This window comes from Rosa chinensis, chromosome 5 (genome assembly GCF_002994745.2).
Source record: "Rosa chinensis cultivar Old Blush chromosome 5, RchiOBHm-V2, whole genome shotgun sequence".
NCBI lineage: Eukaryota > Viridiplantae > Streptophyta > Magnoliopsida > Rosales > Rosaceae > Rosa > Rosa chinensis.
This window is the reverse complement of record NC_037092.1, coordinates 4,510,866-4,526,490: the sequence shown is the minus strand read 5'-3', so window position 1 is coordinate 4,526,490 and position 15,625 is coordinate 4,510,866. Positions and strand designations below refer to the sequence as shown.

The window sequence follows — 15,625 nt, the reverse complement described above, 5'->3', positions numbered from 1 at the left end:
TTTTCTTTTGAAGAAAAATGACTAATTACAGCCAGGAGATGTAGAAACTAGAAACCACATCAACTGGAAAGGTTATGGAGAAAAGAAAAAAAAACACAAAACACAAATTGCTACCATGCGGGAAATAAACTTAACAGCAGTACTGGACGGATGAAATATCACACACCTGCCGCAATTTTACAGTAGAAATCTAAGTTCGTTGAAACTATTTGAGTAGTGTCAATAGAATATGGGCTTTAGCTGCTGGTTATTAGAGATCATACCCCAAAAAGGTTAATATCACATTTTCGTTACTATCTAATACAACTAGGACGCAGACACCACTGGCCCTCTATAAATCTCAAAACGCACCCTGCCCAAAACGTCTACATCTATCCCTGAATGTCGTCTGGTACCTGTTCACTTTCCCGCTATTCTTGTAACCGTCACCTGTAATCTGCTTGGCTTCTTGCAAAACTTGATAGAACTCAGATCTCTCATGAATGGCATCTTACGTTTCCTCTTCTTCGACTGAAAACAAACTTAAAAGATCTTATTATAATTTTATGGAAAGCAAAGGTAACTGAAAACAAACCTCACCCGAGAGGCACACACCACCTCCGCAACCATGTCACTGAAATCCTCTCGCTGACTTCGCAGCTTCTTCTCCCCCCTTGCTTGTTCATACCTGTGGAAAACATTACAAGTCACAAACTAGTTCTCAAAGTGGAAAAATTTGAAACTCAAAGTTACTTTTCAGGCAAGACGTTCTCCATAGCTTCTAACTCTTCAGGTTGTAGTAACATCCACTTTATATGCTTTCTGACCTCTCAGAAGATCCATCCTTTTAGATTGCTACCGACAACACGTGTTAGTCGTTAAAGAAAGTGTCTGCCATCGTACTTACTTGGTATAAAGGTCTTTCAGGCTCCTTTCTCTGCTGCTTGTGAAGGTCAATGACATCTGGTTTCTCATTGCCAGTGGGAGTACTGAGAAGGAAGTGCGGAAGTTTGTTAGAAAAATTGAACCAACTCAGAAAATTACCTCAAGTGCAATTGACCCAAGGAAAAAGGAGTTCTCTCAAAATTACCAGCATGTTAAACTACAAAGGGAACTACAAAATAAGGAACTTTACAAGGATATTAAAACAAAATGAAAATGGGAAATAAACAAGGATACCTTGAAAGGCTATCTACAGATTCAACACCATCTTCTAGATCTTTGCCCTCTTCTTCGTCTCTCTCCAAATCACCCCAATGCTTTGTCTTATCAACTGGCTCTTCCTAAATTTCAGAAGGAACAGAAATGTAACGTTATATAATATGCAAATGATACAGTCTAATGCCAATTACAACTTTGTAGGCGCCATTCTACTAGTGATCACCTGATTGTCCAAATCACAAGCCATACCTCATAATTAGGCTGATCTTGTTGCTGAACATCAAACACGTCGCCATACAATGGTTGGCCATAGTATTAAGAAACCAAAGAAAAGCTGTTAGTAAAAAATCAATAATTGAATAAAGAAGTTTAGATCCCGTACATATGATAGCAATGCCGAGCACTTCAAAAAACTTCTTAAACAGAGGCTTTCCACAGCCACCTACATGATTACCAAAGCTAGCTCCGGTGGGGATGGGAGCATTCAGTCCAGGGATTTTCAAATGTGGATATAATGAGGGGGACCATATCTCTGGAATAGAAATACAACAGTTAAGACAATACCAAGCATTAACATACAGTTCAAAAACCAGAGCTAAAGAGAACAAAGGATATTTGCTGTTTCACCTGCATATTTGATGAGACATGGCGGAGGAGCACCATCTGGCATACCAAGAGCTTCTTTCAGTTCATATGACAGCAATTCTGGCTTCATCTCTCTTAATTTTACCTGAAAAAAAAAAGAAAAAAGAAAAAAGGAAACAACATCAACAACATGAAGTTGCACTTTCACAAGGAAAAATAGTACAATTATAGAAAAAGGAATTATTTGCTTGAAGTGTTTTCTTCATTTACTTGGCTATGCATGAGTACTCCATCATAAGAATGCAAAAAGACGAGTAATAAATTTTACCAACACCAGAGACATATTCTTGAGCAAGAATATTATTGAAGCACGGATAATACCTCAAACTCTTTCCCTTCATGGTACAGATCACCAAGTGTTGTGAGCTCTGGCATAGTTTGGTACTTGAAAAAGGCATCATGAAGAACCTAAAACACAGATAGCCATAATCTTATTAATAAAACATTACATAAGAGCATTAAAATAAGAGTCCAAAGACTTGATGCCAAATATATTAAAGGCAAACCAGATAATCAATATCTGTTTTGCGCATCTTTGGCTGCATACATTCTCGTTGCACTTGCTTTGTCTTCTTACTATCTTCTTTTTCAATGTATGCCTGCAGTAGACAAACAAATATCGAAGTGGGCATCTTTAAAAAGTTCAACCCTGCCAGATAAAGAACGGAAGAGCACAAAAGAAACCACAATTATATTCTAGCATGTATGCCAAAGTTGCCTAGTTGTTGCATTCAAAACCCATCTAGGTAACTAGCGCAAGTATGGTACATCAGATCAATGTTATGCATGATTGCTTCAAATAATACAGAACAGAAATGCCGTTCATGACTATGGGAACTTTTTAGAATGGATACTAGCAGCTGTACGAACCACGTGTGGATGACCTAATTATAACGAGTTACGTACACAGACAAATTACTTAAATATAACAAGCAAATAGGTGACCTAAATACGAATAATCAAAATAAAAAGCCCCATGACCAGTTTACCTGTCTAATTTTCTCAATTCCAGTTGCAGCAATGAAATCAGGAAGCTGAAACGATTGTTTTCCGGTACCACATTTACCCTGCAAAATGAATCCAGTCTGTATGAGACACCAGTAATAGATCTACTCTCAAATCAGCAGTCTAAATATATTAAAATTATAGATGAGCGCCGACACTGAGCATTATGGGACGGCCTCTGAAAGTTCAAAGCAGATGCACCAGCACCTTTAAAATAAATAAAAAATGTATATTATGCTAAGAATATCCCAAAATAGGGCCCTAATTATGCCTTGATCACGAATCAACACTAGCAGATACATAAAAAGATGAATCAATCAAGGGTGCCTTTTGCCAAACACCTACAAGTCCAGGCTCCACAGTAGCCACATTGCTCTCCTGCAATAACCACGTATAAAAATATAAAAGAAACCTCATCGACGTGATCTTCCCATGCCCTATTTCCTAATCCTATCAGGTTAACCATACCCAATTAATCATGCATCCACGTTTTAATAAATAGTTTTAACATGGCAGCGAATCACTGACCTGTAGAAATTTCCTGTTCTGGCACCAATGCCTTGGCACCAGTACAGTATTCCGATACAATTTCAGAAAGAAAAGCAGTTGCATCCCACACCTGGAAAGTACATATTAACAGTCAAAACAATCTTAATATCAAAGGTATACAAATGTACAGAAAACAACGGACAGAAACAAAAGGCTAACCAGAAATGGAAACAGAGTCAGCGGAACAGCATTCATACCTCAACAACATCTCAGGCCTTGCACGCACAGAGCTTTTTCAATTCTGCAATCTTCATTCGCCGTTGAAGCTGAAAGAATGACCACATTGGCATTAGCCTGAATAGTTTGTCGTCTTTCCCTTAAAAAAAAAACCTTGAGAGATTAAAAAATTTTGAAAATAAATTAAATCACAAGGGTAAATATGACAATTACAAAGTAGATTTTTATTAAGAAAATAAATAAAAAATCTCACAATCCCCATCTTTCTCTCCCACTATTTTCTCTCTATAATAACTGTTTTATTTTATTTTATTTATTTTCTTAAATAAAAAACTATTCACATGCAGAGCATGTATGAAAAAAGCTAGTATATATATAGGGTTAATGCTCATACACCCCGAATCTGTCAAAATACTTCCCATACACCCCAGCCATTTGTTTTTATTCCTCTTTACACAAACCTTTATTCCTTTTCTTCCTATCTAAGGATATCAGTACCCCTCATCACTTTCTCTGTTAGTTTTCTGCATAATTAGTCTGCATGTTTACTATTTTTACTTTTGATGAAACGTGGTGGGCCCATCTTGAATTTATCTGTTTAAATATAAGTACAAGTGCTGAAATTCATCCTCTATTTCAAAGGTAAACAGTACGTTTTACTATTCAGAATTTCGATCGTAGACAGACTTGAGTTAATTGCTTTCTGTAACATTACAAGCAAAGAATTGAAAAAAGAAAGAGAAAAGCTGAGAAAATTGAAAGACCTTAGAAATAACCTGAATAGAGAAACTCCCGATTACTGGAATATCATCTTTAGAATTCAAACAAGAATTTATAAAGTTGAACAAGAGATTGAAAATCTCTTAGAAACTCTTAAAGATGAACAAAAACCTCTTCATTATCTAATTATTGGTTAGATCCGCAAATAACTGGTATCAGAGCTTACAAAGAGCTCAAAAGGGGAATCCCCAATGGGGACAATGTCTGAATTAATATTAGAGAAGTTGAATTCTCTATTGAAATCCTCTTATGAGAAACATCAGACCCTGTTACAAGAAATATCTAGATCTCAAGATCATCTAAATAATTTACCAGATATAATCGCTCGATTAGAAAAATTGGAGCAAAAAATGGATTATATCAAGGAACTTCCAAAAAGGAAGATGAAAAGCTAACAAGTGTTAGTAGAAAAATCAATGAACAGCAAAAAACGCTGGATTCTATGAAAAATATACTGAAGGACAAGAAAGTGCCTACAGTAAAACCAAAGAAAGCTAATGGATTCAAACCATTAGAAAGACCAGACAAGAATCCTATTCCAAACATGATTTTTCTGGAACCATCCACTAGTCAAACTAGTATTCAGTATGAAAACTCGAAAGAAACTAGAGATGTCAATATGTTGAGCATCTTCGGGAAAAAGAAAGGAGTACAGCTCTCATCATGAATCCTCAAAAATTTTGGGAAAAAGACCGAGTGGTCTGTGAATTAAGATTACATGACATGAATGTTATCTGCCATGTCAAAGCTATTCCTCAGTACAAAGAGGAAGATCAAAAAGAATTCAGAAAAGATATTAAAGATCTCCTAAACAAGAGATTAATTCAACCTTCCACTAGCCCTCATCATGCTCCAGCTTTCTACGTGAGAAATCATGCAGAAAACCTCAGAGGAAAAGCTAGAATGGTAATTGACTATAGAGATGTCAACAAGAAGACTGTCAAAGACGGTTATCAAATCGCTCAAGTAAGAGTATTGATCAACCAGCTCAGAGGAGCTAAAGTCTTTTCAAAATTCGATGCAAAGTCGGGTTTTTGGCGAGTCAAGATGCATCCTGAGAGTGTTCCTCTCACTGCATTTGGAACACCACAAGGTCATTACGAATGGTTAGTAATTTCTTTTGGTCTAAAACAAGCCCCTTCAATTTTCCAGAGAAAGATGGACAACATCTTCAAACATGTGGCTGAATTCTGCGTCGTCTACATTGATGGCATCCTTGTCTTCTCCAAAAACAGAGAAGAACATATGAAACACCTCCATGAGGTTGTAAAGCTGATAGTTCAGCATGGAATTATCCTAGGAGAAAAGAAAATCTTCTTTATCCTCGATGAAGTCGACTTCCTAGGAATAAACATCAAGAATGGAGTAATAAAACTCCAACCTCACATCCTTGAAAAGATCTGGAAATTCCCAGATAGAATTCCTGATGCTAAGAGTCTAAAGAGATTTTTAGGCGTCATAAATTATGGGAGAGATTTCATTCCCAAAATCTCGGGATTAACAGCAATGTTATCTCCTAAGACAAGTTCCAAAAGAAAATGGAACTTCACAGAAGATGATGAAAAAACTGTGAAGCAGATAAAAAATCTCTTAAGAAACCTCCCTCCTCTTCAACAACCAGAAGAAAATGATGAGATTATCCTCCAAACAGATGTGAGTGATAATTATTGGTCCGGTGTTGTTTTGGCAAAAACAACTAGAACTAACATTGAAAAAATATGCAAATTTTGTAGTGCCAAGTTCAGCCCTGCAGAACTAAATTATCCCACAAGGGAAAATAAAATTTTGGCTGTCAAGAAAATAATTTTAAATTCTCCAGCTTTTCTTGGAAAACCCTTTACTATCCGCACCGATTGTGCTACAGTAAAGAATTTTAAAAATTTTAAACTTGATAAAGCTGCTGATAGAGGAAGATTAGCAAACTGGCAATTGTTTCTTAACCAATATGATTATAATGTTGAATTAATTGCAGGAAACAAGAACTATCTTCCAGACGCCCTGACCAGAGAATTGACAATGTTCAGCCAAAGAGATGACGACGAAGGTCGCAATCCCAGAAATAGAAGAACTGGGAAAGAACATGAGCCAGCAGAGGATCCAAAAGCAACAAAAGACAAAATCCTCAAAAGGTTCATCAAGACCGTTGAAGGCTGTTGCTTTGCCAAAAAGCAAACATGCTCCAACTGGAGTAATAAATGTTTTTAATTATGAACTGCAAACGTTTGATACTCCTGTATTCAGAACTGGCAGAAGACTAGCTTATCACCAGAAGACAATCCTTGACAACCTCTTATTTGCCTTTCAAGAAAGAAACAGTGGTATCATGTTTCCAGCTTTGTTTGCTTTAGCTGAAGAACTTTATGAAAATGCTAGACCACAGAATGCAGAAATTCATACACAGCAGAATGTTGGAAGTGAAAAAATTCACTATCTTGAAGATCCAGAAAGTGCTAGAGTTCCTATCATAGCATTAACAGAAGCAGACTGGTTCGAATTCCATAATCTGATAGGAAGTCATAATTCTGACGCATGTATTCCTCCAACTCTCTTCATTATTGCTGGACCTTATGTTGGAAGATATTTAGTCAATGTTCAGAGTGAACATCCTCAAGAACACAAGCTTTGGCTTGTTGAAAATGGTTTTGTCCATAATCTATGGACTAAAACAAATGATGAACCCAAAGGCCTGCCCACCATCATTGTCAACACAGTCAAAAATGTCAGAAAAAATGACTGTATGCTTAGACTGAAGTTTAGATCCACTCCACCAGAATGGATACAGAAGGCCAATGGTGAAGTTGAGTATATTGCTCCATATCATTATGTGAGAATTATTCAAAGAAGATATCTTCAGCCTGCCTGTGTTGGATACAATGGCCAGCCACATTCAAGCATCCCATGGATGAAAGCCATGTCTCTGGAATACATCAAAAAGATCATCTCTGAAGATACAAAGAATACTTTCCTGGCAGCAGGAGAAAAAACCATTATCACTGCTTACGATCACCCTGACGTGTAGTCAGCAGATAGACTCGACACTGGCATGCTTACAGTGGGTTGAAAGGCTTGAAACAGACAACCACTACAAGATGTATGTTGATACAGATGTCGAAGATAATGCAACAACTGCTTGAATGACCCAGGCAGACAACAACTCTTTTGTCCTTGGCCACAATTCAGAAACTGACGAGAATATGTGAAGTAACAGGTGAAGAAAAGCACCAAAAATAGCAATTGTAGACTTTTAGACTTTTTCAAAAGGCAAGTGAAAAACATTTCACAAAGTAGGTTTCTGCTTTTCCCCATCCGACCTCCATCATCAGGAGCACTCAGGAAAGCAGAGAGTCACGGAGTTGTTCTGTACATTTTTATGTTTTAAATTCCAGTTTGAAGTCCGCTCCCTATATAAGGAGCTTTAAGTTCAGTTTGTGTAGATACCTCTACTAGTGAGACTAGTTTGCTATCTCACCAAGCATAAGTAACACCCTCTTTGGGACACCTACAAGCCATGATGAGGCCCAACCGCTACTTGCATCTTGTAGCCCTATGTTCAAGCTACGCTACGGTATCAGGAAGTGGCAAATAAATCGCCGGGAAGCCACCTTCCCGGCCTTGCCAACATGCCCTCACAACTAGGCTTTCTACACTAGAATAGTTATCTTTGCTTGTCCCACATCGAAAACCATGTAAAGGAGATGGCTTCCTTCACCTATAAAAGGAATGCCTCCTCCCACTTAAACACCACTCTATTACACACTCATGTAATCCACTTGGGCCACAAGGCCCAACACACATAGTTACGCTTTCAAGTGGACGTAGTCTCCCGCTAAGGCGGGACATGAACCACTATACTTCTCTGGTGTCACTCTCTCTCTCTCTAAAGCTAACTAGAGATCCCACAGATCACTAACGTTAACATTGGCGCTAGAAGAAGGCTAGAACTCAACCTTCCTTGCCTTGTATTCTCAATCAAGCCTTACATCCTCCGCTACCCATCTTAGCGGTAAAACAAAAAAAAAAAAACACAAGTTTGCATCAAAGTTCAAACTTGGGCTCGGTGCTTGCAAAGATCCAGGTCAACTCAGGGTCGACGCCCACAGGGAAAGCCAACGGTCAACAACCATAAAACTGGTCAACGCCGAACAAGGTTGGTCAAACAAAAAAAAAACTTTTTGCCAATTTGCTCTAGACACCCAGCGGTCCAATTTGGCGTTTTTCAGTCATCACTAACCATCTCCGCAGACTACCATCACCGCTGGCTCTTTTCCGATCAACTTCATCAGCGGCAACTTCTGCCGCTCAGCTCCATTAACGATCACAAAGGATGCCACTTACACAGCTCCATGTACACCCGGCCTGTCAAGGGCATCAACTGCAACGCCATCCGCTAGTCTTCACCGCCAAACTTCTTCAGAGGCACCGCCGCTCTCGGTCAGCGGTAACACCGGCCATGTTCCGCTGGTCTCCACTGCTGGATTTCACCGCTGAACATCCCCCACGAGCTGCTCCGCCGGACTTCAACACTGGGCTTCACCGCTGGGCACCTTCCTTGGCAAGCCTCCGCTACTGCCAGCCAAGACACCGCTGGCCAGGGATCAGCTGCCCAAGCTCCGCCGCCCAACCTTCGCTCCCGCTGGACTGGAAAAAGCTCCGATGAGCTTCACCGCCAAACTCCTCCGCTGGGCTTCACAGCTGGGTGGTCTCCGCCGAGCACCGAGCTTCGCTCCGCCGGACTATCTCCGCTAGCCTGCCTCCGCTGGCCATGCTCCACTAAGTTCACCGCCGGATAACTTCACCGCCGAGCTGCACTGCTGCAAGTTCACCGCTGAACTTCACTGCCGAGCTGCACCGCTGGAAGTTCACCGTCGAGCTGCACTGCTGACAAAAGTTACCGCTGGGATTCACCGCCGGACTGCACACCGCTAGCAGTCTCCGCTGCACTGCTAGGAGCCTCCGCTAGCCAGGCACCGCTGAGCTCCACTCCCCTTACCAGGCCCCGCTAGCTCCACCGCCGCTGGACAACTCTCTCCACACCCAGAACTTCTCTGGGCACCATGGCAACTCCATCATCACCGCTGGACAATGATCATCAGCTCATCACCACACCTGAGTCTTCACTCGATCTGAGTTAAGACCGATCACTTGATGCTCGATGGATCTCAATGGCAGCGATTACCGCCGAAAAGTATCAACACCATCAACAATCCAAAACTGATTTGGACACCGAGTCACTTGGATACCCAAATCATCAAGCTACTTTTCTGGGCACCCATCAATCGTTCGATCTGAGTATATAGCTGCTCGCCCAGACACGAAGAACCGACTCGGTGCTCCAACATTCTATAAGCCAGTGAAGCCACACACTACCTCGGGCAATGAGATAAGTTTCCCTCTAACTTTACCCCCCGCTTTGTAAAAGTCAAAGCATGTTCCATATATGCTCACATTATTTCCTTACAAGCGGCCTATCTAAAGTGCACTTGTCATGATCTAGGAACACATGGTCTGCTATGCTCCAAATGCAAGGCCACGTATAGGCAATATCATAAACTAGTTTGCTTTTTGCCTCTTAGTTTATTTGCATGTGGATATATGGACACCACGTGCCTACTCAGTGCGTGTCGTCAGTCATCAGGCACAACACATTTTCTTTTACTATTATCGAGATCCACCATCAATTGCTGTAGCCTCACGTGGTTTACCTAGGCTATACGCACAAAGTTGTCAGCATGCCATTACCTCTACAACTTAATTAATTGATCTCATAACTAGTAACCACACATAGCTGATGCATATATTTATATCCAGTGGCTATCCAATTAATGCTAAATGACAGACCTGTGCATGAACATATAATGGATTACTTGTTGCCATGCAATACTCATAATCATCTTTATCTCATGCATCTATGCCATGACAAATTCCTCTCAAATAGCATGAAGCACTTTAATACTTTGTCTGTGCACATGCAACACACATGTGTCGATGCCCTACACATAGGAAGAGCCATGCATGATCACATACTTCTATCGGCTGCTTGCATATATAATCACAAAATATAGTACAAGCCTACATGTCTCCATGACCCTTAAGCATGCCTACAAAATGTTATTAGCATCCACACTACAAGTACATGCTGCACATGCCACGCTTCTATTTAATTGCAAAATTAAATAAACATGGGACACTCGAACAAAATATTATTACTTGCTCTATGTGTTTATCATTTTTCATTCAGACCAACCGCCAAGCGGTAAGGCAACGCCTCATAATGACAATGACCGCTACGCGGCATTGCAGTCAAGTTTCTCCTCCGAGAAATAGTAAAGGGACTAGTTAACACAGCCCACGGCAGCCATTGATCCGACAGTTAACCCCGACGCTTGGGTACCAAAGATTAAGTTCGCTACCTAACACCCACTGCTTCAACACAGCTCTCCTCATCAAATAATTTTCCAACCATCCGGATGTCTATAGCCAGGAGTGGGGGACTCCTCGCAGGGCCTAGCAAGGGCCCACCCGAAAGGACAAAAGATTTCGCTCCGACCAATTCTAGATGGACGACGCACTCGCACTAATTATGCTTGATTTACGGCACAAAGCTACGCTTTTGTATTAACCCGCAAGAACACCATCCTTGACTGGGGACTTCGGGGACTTATACATGCAGCCCAGCATAATTAGCAACGGTCAAGCTCATGCCTTAGGACATCACCATCGAGCTACCCGTTAATACCTCATGGCAACACTGAGCTCCGCGCTCGTGCCTCAGCTGCACCGCCAGGCTTTCGAGCTCGTGCTTTCGCGCTCATGCCTCAGCGGCACCGCCAGGCTTTCGCGCTAGTGCCTCAGCGGCACCTCCAGGCTTTTGCGCTCGTGCCTCAGCGGCACCGCCAGGCTTTCGCGCTCGTGCTTCCCGCTCATGCCTTCCCTACACCGCCGAGCTACCGCTCACGCCTTCGCGGCACCCACGAGCTTCCACTCATGCCTTCCCGGCAACCCTTGAGCTTCCGCTCACGAGCTTACCGCTCATGCCTTCTCGGCACCCACGAGCTTCCGCTCATGCCTTCCCGGCAACCCTTGAGCTTCCTGCTCATGCCTTCCTGGCACCCACGAGCTTCCTCTCATGCCTTCCCGGCAACCCTCGAGCTTCCGCTCATGCCTTCCCGGCACCCACGAGCTTCCTCTCATGCCTTCCCGGCAACCCTTGAGCTTCCCGCTCATGCCTTCCCGGTACCCACGAGCTTCCGCCTTCCCGGCAACCCTTGAGCTTCCGCTCATGCCTTCCCGGCAACCCACGAGCTTCCCGCTCATGCCTTCCCGGCAACCCTTGAGCTTCCCGCTCACGAGCTTTCCGCTCATGCCTTCCCGGCAATCCTCAAGCTTTACGCTCATGTCTACTTGACACACCACACGTTAATGGAACATTGAATTCTTCTACCATTTGTCTCTTATGACAAATTGAATTCTTTTCGCGTTCCATTAATATGAGCGACAACCAAACAAACACAAGCGTTCACGTATTCATCATTCACGAATTACAAATGCTTACCTTCGCAGCGCCAAACTCGACCTCGTTCGTCTCCTTGCGCGCGTCACACATTTATCATATGCAATCCATATACTCACACGACCATGTATCACACACCTCATACATTCGTATATGCCAACGCATATCAATGCAACTCACATTTGTTGCCCAATGCAACGAGCATTCTACATATGCCTGTTTTTTTGTCTTTGTTGAGCAGGTTAACGAGTCCCTTCTTGCTTACCGAGTTTGGGGACTTGTAGGGGCTCCGTGCCACCCGGTTACTTATGCTTGATGACTTCATGTTTATAACTCCCCAACCAAGAAGCTCCTGTTACTTGGGGATTTCGGGGACTTGTAGATACCTCTACTAGTGAGACTAGTTTGCTATCTCACCAAGCATAAGTTACACCCTCTTTGGGACACCCACAAGCCATGATGAGGCCCAACCGCTACTTGCATCTTGTAGCCCTATGTTCAAGCTACGCTACGATATCCGGAAGTGGCAAATACGTCGCCGGGAAGCCACCTTCCCGGCCTTACCAACTAGGCTTTCTACACTAGAATAGTTATCTTTGCTTGTCCCACATCGAAAACCATGTAAAGGAGATGGCTTCCTTCACCTATAAAAGGAATGCCTCCTCCCACTTAAACACCACTCTATTACACACTCATGTAGTCCACTTGGGCCGCAAGGCCCAACACACATAGTTAAGCTTTCAAGTGGACGTAGTCTCCCGCTAAGGCGGGAGATGAACCACTATACTTCTCTCGTGTCACTCTCTCTCTCTCTCTCTCTCTCTCTAAAGCTAACTAGAGATCCTACGGATCACTAACGTTAACAGTTTGTAAGGCATGAGAAAATTGAGCAGAAGAGTCTTCTCTCAAGAAGTAAGAAAGCCATAATAGCAGTGTGCTCTTTTCTTCCTAGTGTGAAGTAGTGTGCTTTCATTTCAAGTAAGTCTCCACTCATTCTTATGGATAGCTAAACAGCCCTTTGCTATTTACCTGAGAATGAGGCTCTGAATTTCTAGCATGTATTTATATTTGAATAAATAAAGTCAGCCTTTATATTTATAGAGGGCTTCCATTAAGGGATCCCTTTTTTTGGTCTTTTATAGGGATAGGCATTATACCAACTTTTCGATCATATTTTCACATCTTAACCCTATATATATATATATATATATATATATATATATATATAAATAAAGGTTGTGGAACCCTAAAATCCCAGTAGATAGATGTTGGCAAGAATGACGATGTGGTCAAAAGTTTTCTCTCTCAGAGAGGGCTATGCGATGGCGCATCCCTCCTTTCGTGCAAAGGTGCAACTCGCTGTGAAAGCCGCAACTTGTGCATCTTTTGCCATCTTTTTTTTGGGGACGACCCCCTTGCTCGTACGCGTCGTCAAAACGGAAAGGGAGGTTGCCAAGTAAGAATTCTTCTTTATCATTCATTCATTCTAGATCTAAATCTCTTTCCTTTAGAATTTCTGATAATTATTATTAGTGTTTTTTTCAATTTTATCGTTTCTTACTGCTGAATTGATCTATTATTTTTGTGTAATCACACGCAATCTTTAGTTTTCTCTCTTCGGCGGTGGCCTCTTGTTGTTGTTGTTCTGTATTCGTATATTTTAGCTGTTGATGACATTGAAATTAGGCTACTGTTTACTTAGCTTCCATCAAAATTAATACTGAACAAAAAATTAACGAGAAAATAGGAATGATTAAAGGAAGGACAACCCTAGGACCAATCGATCTTCAATCCGAGTGGGTTGCTAGATTCTATGTTGAAAATTTAATCATGTCAATTGATAAATGAGGCACCTTGAGTCTTGGACCAAAATATCTATGATTTTCATATGATGAATGAGACACCTTATGCGTTCTCAATCCTTAACAACTGTATATATTCTGTTGATTTTTTAAACTCTTGCTCTCCCCCTCCCCCTCTCTCACTTACACCATTGTGTCTGGTTTTATTGCAGGCTTGAGGAAGCCTTCCTCTCTGAAGCGGCTCTCAAGTGGAAACAGAGTGAAGAGAAACAGAGGCCTTAAGCATCCAAGTGAATTTATTTTGCTGCTTTATTTTAAGGGTGCCCTAAATCTAATGTAATAACTAGAAAATGTCCACACGCCCGATGGGTGTGAGAGTAGTGGGGAGTTATAATTCTGAGAGTTGAGAGTTTTAAATAGTTATTTTCTTTTATTTATTTATTTATTTTTTTTGCTTTTTACATTTTTATCCCTGATGTTAAAATGTAATCCATGATATTTTAATATTTGAGGGTTATAAAGGTAAAAAAAATCAGTTTTGGCTAACAACACCTCTTCTCTTAATAATAGTATAGATATGTGAGTAGTTGTAATTATTCACGTATGTCTAATGTAATATGCGAGAGTAGTTATCATTATTCGCATATGTACCGTATGTCATTAATGGTCTTATTTTGAGACTCTAAAGTATCACTATTTATATACTACCGAATGTTTAAGCATTAGTCCCATATGGAGGTCCTGCACCTATTTCTTTGCAAAATGTTTTTGTGTGAATGGAAGTTCCTGCAAGTCTCACCAGATCAAAAAAACATCTCTATTCATGTCACAAAAGAAAGAAAAAAGAGAGGTAAACTGGAAAAGCAACTAAAATGAGGAGTACAAGAAAAGAACATTCTCATTAGATCAAGTATGGTTGTTGAAAACCAATCTGTAACTGAATCAATGGAGGGGTCTTCATAATAATAAACCTTTGTTCAATCTGCTAAGTAGCAGTGCTGTTGTTCAACTATCAAATCAACGTAGAAAAGAGAACAGGAGCACCACACTCTGCCAATATTATCATTTATCATGTTATAGTCCAGACTCCAGAGGTATTTCTTCCTAGTGGGAAGAGAGCCGGTACAAGTGTTTTGTTGCTCTGGTACACACAGAAGAGGTGTCTACACACTTTTAAGGGTATCTCTGTCCTGATCCTACCTCATCCTTTTACCTATTACTTTTGATCTCTTCATTCTCTTGCTAACATACCATTGGTTTCACAGGCTGTTGTGCTTGATCGGGGACTTGAACCTGACGGTTGTATCTGACATTCAAATATATTTGGAAAAGACAATCAATCATGTCTTAGACAGAGGTTCATATCAGAGATATAAGGTTTGGAATGGTTTTCCCATTGTCTTGGGTTTTGGATATTCTGTCGAGAATTTGTTCTCGAGTGTCTTACTTGTATCTGTGATTTAGTCCAATCTGCTTGCACTGGGATGTCAAAATATTGAAATTAGCCTAAGATCTTGAATACTTTACTCTAGTTTTATTGGAGTTTAAGAAAAATGTTGACAACTGATGTCTCTTGTCGTGTCTTTTCTTTAACATTGGGTTTTCCCAATTGAGATGATGATTATGCTACCAATTGCTTCTGACGTTTATGTATTGCTGAGATTATCAAAGGCAACTTATTGTTACTCTTCTGCCAGTCTTCTTCCATGACTTCACAAAAGTATTTATCATTTTTCAAAAGGAATCTTCTTCTATCATTGATATGGTACTATGGAAGCAACTCTAAATTTGTCTCAAATGTCACCGTGATTAGTTTCTTTTGATAAAGTTCACAATTACTGTCATTGTTTGATGTACTTTGAAGGAACTTTATTGGTTTTCATTGTAGGAAAATTGCTGCTCATCATTTGAGCTTCAGGTAATGGCAACCGGAAATGATCCAAATGTTGAGGGCTTTGTCATTACCATAAGGCCTGCTTGGGCTGCACACTTGATGTTAATACAAGATGCTCTTACT

General features: G+C 40.9%; 1 pseudogene; it reads right to left on the bottom strand.

Annotated features, from left to right (window-relative positions):
• Positions 1–136: 136 nt before the first annotated feature.
• LOC112202960 lies at positions 137–3,639 on the bottom strand (annotated as a pseudogene).
• Positions 3,640–15,625: the final 11,986 nt, after the last annotated feature.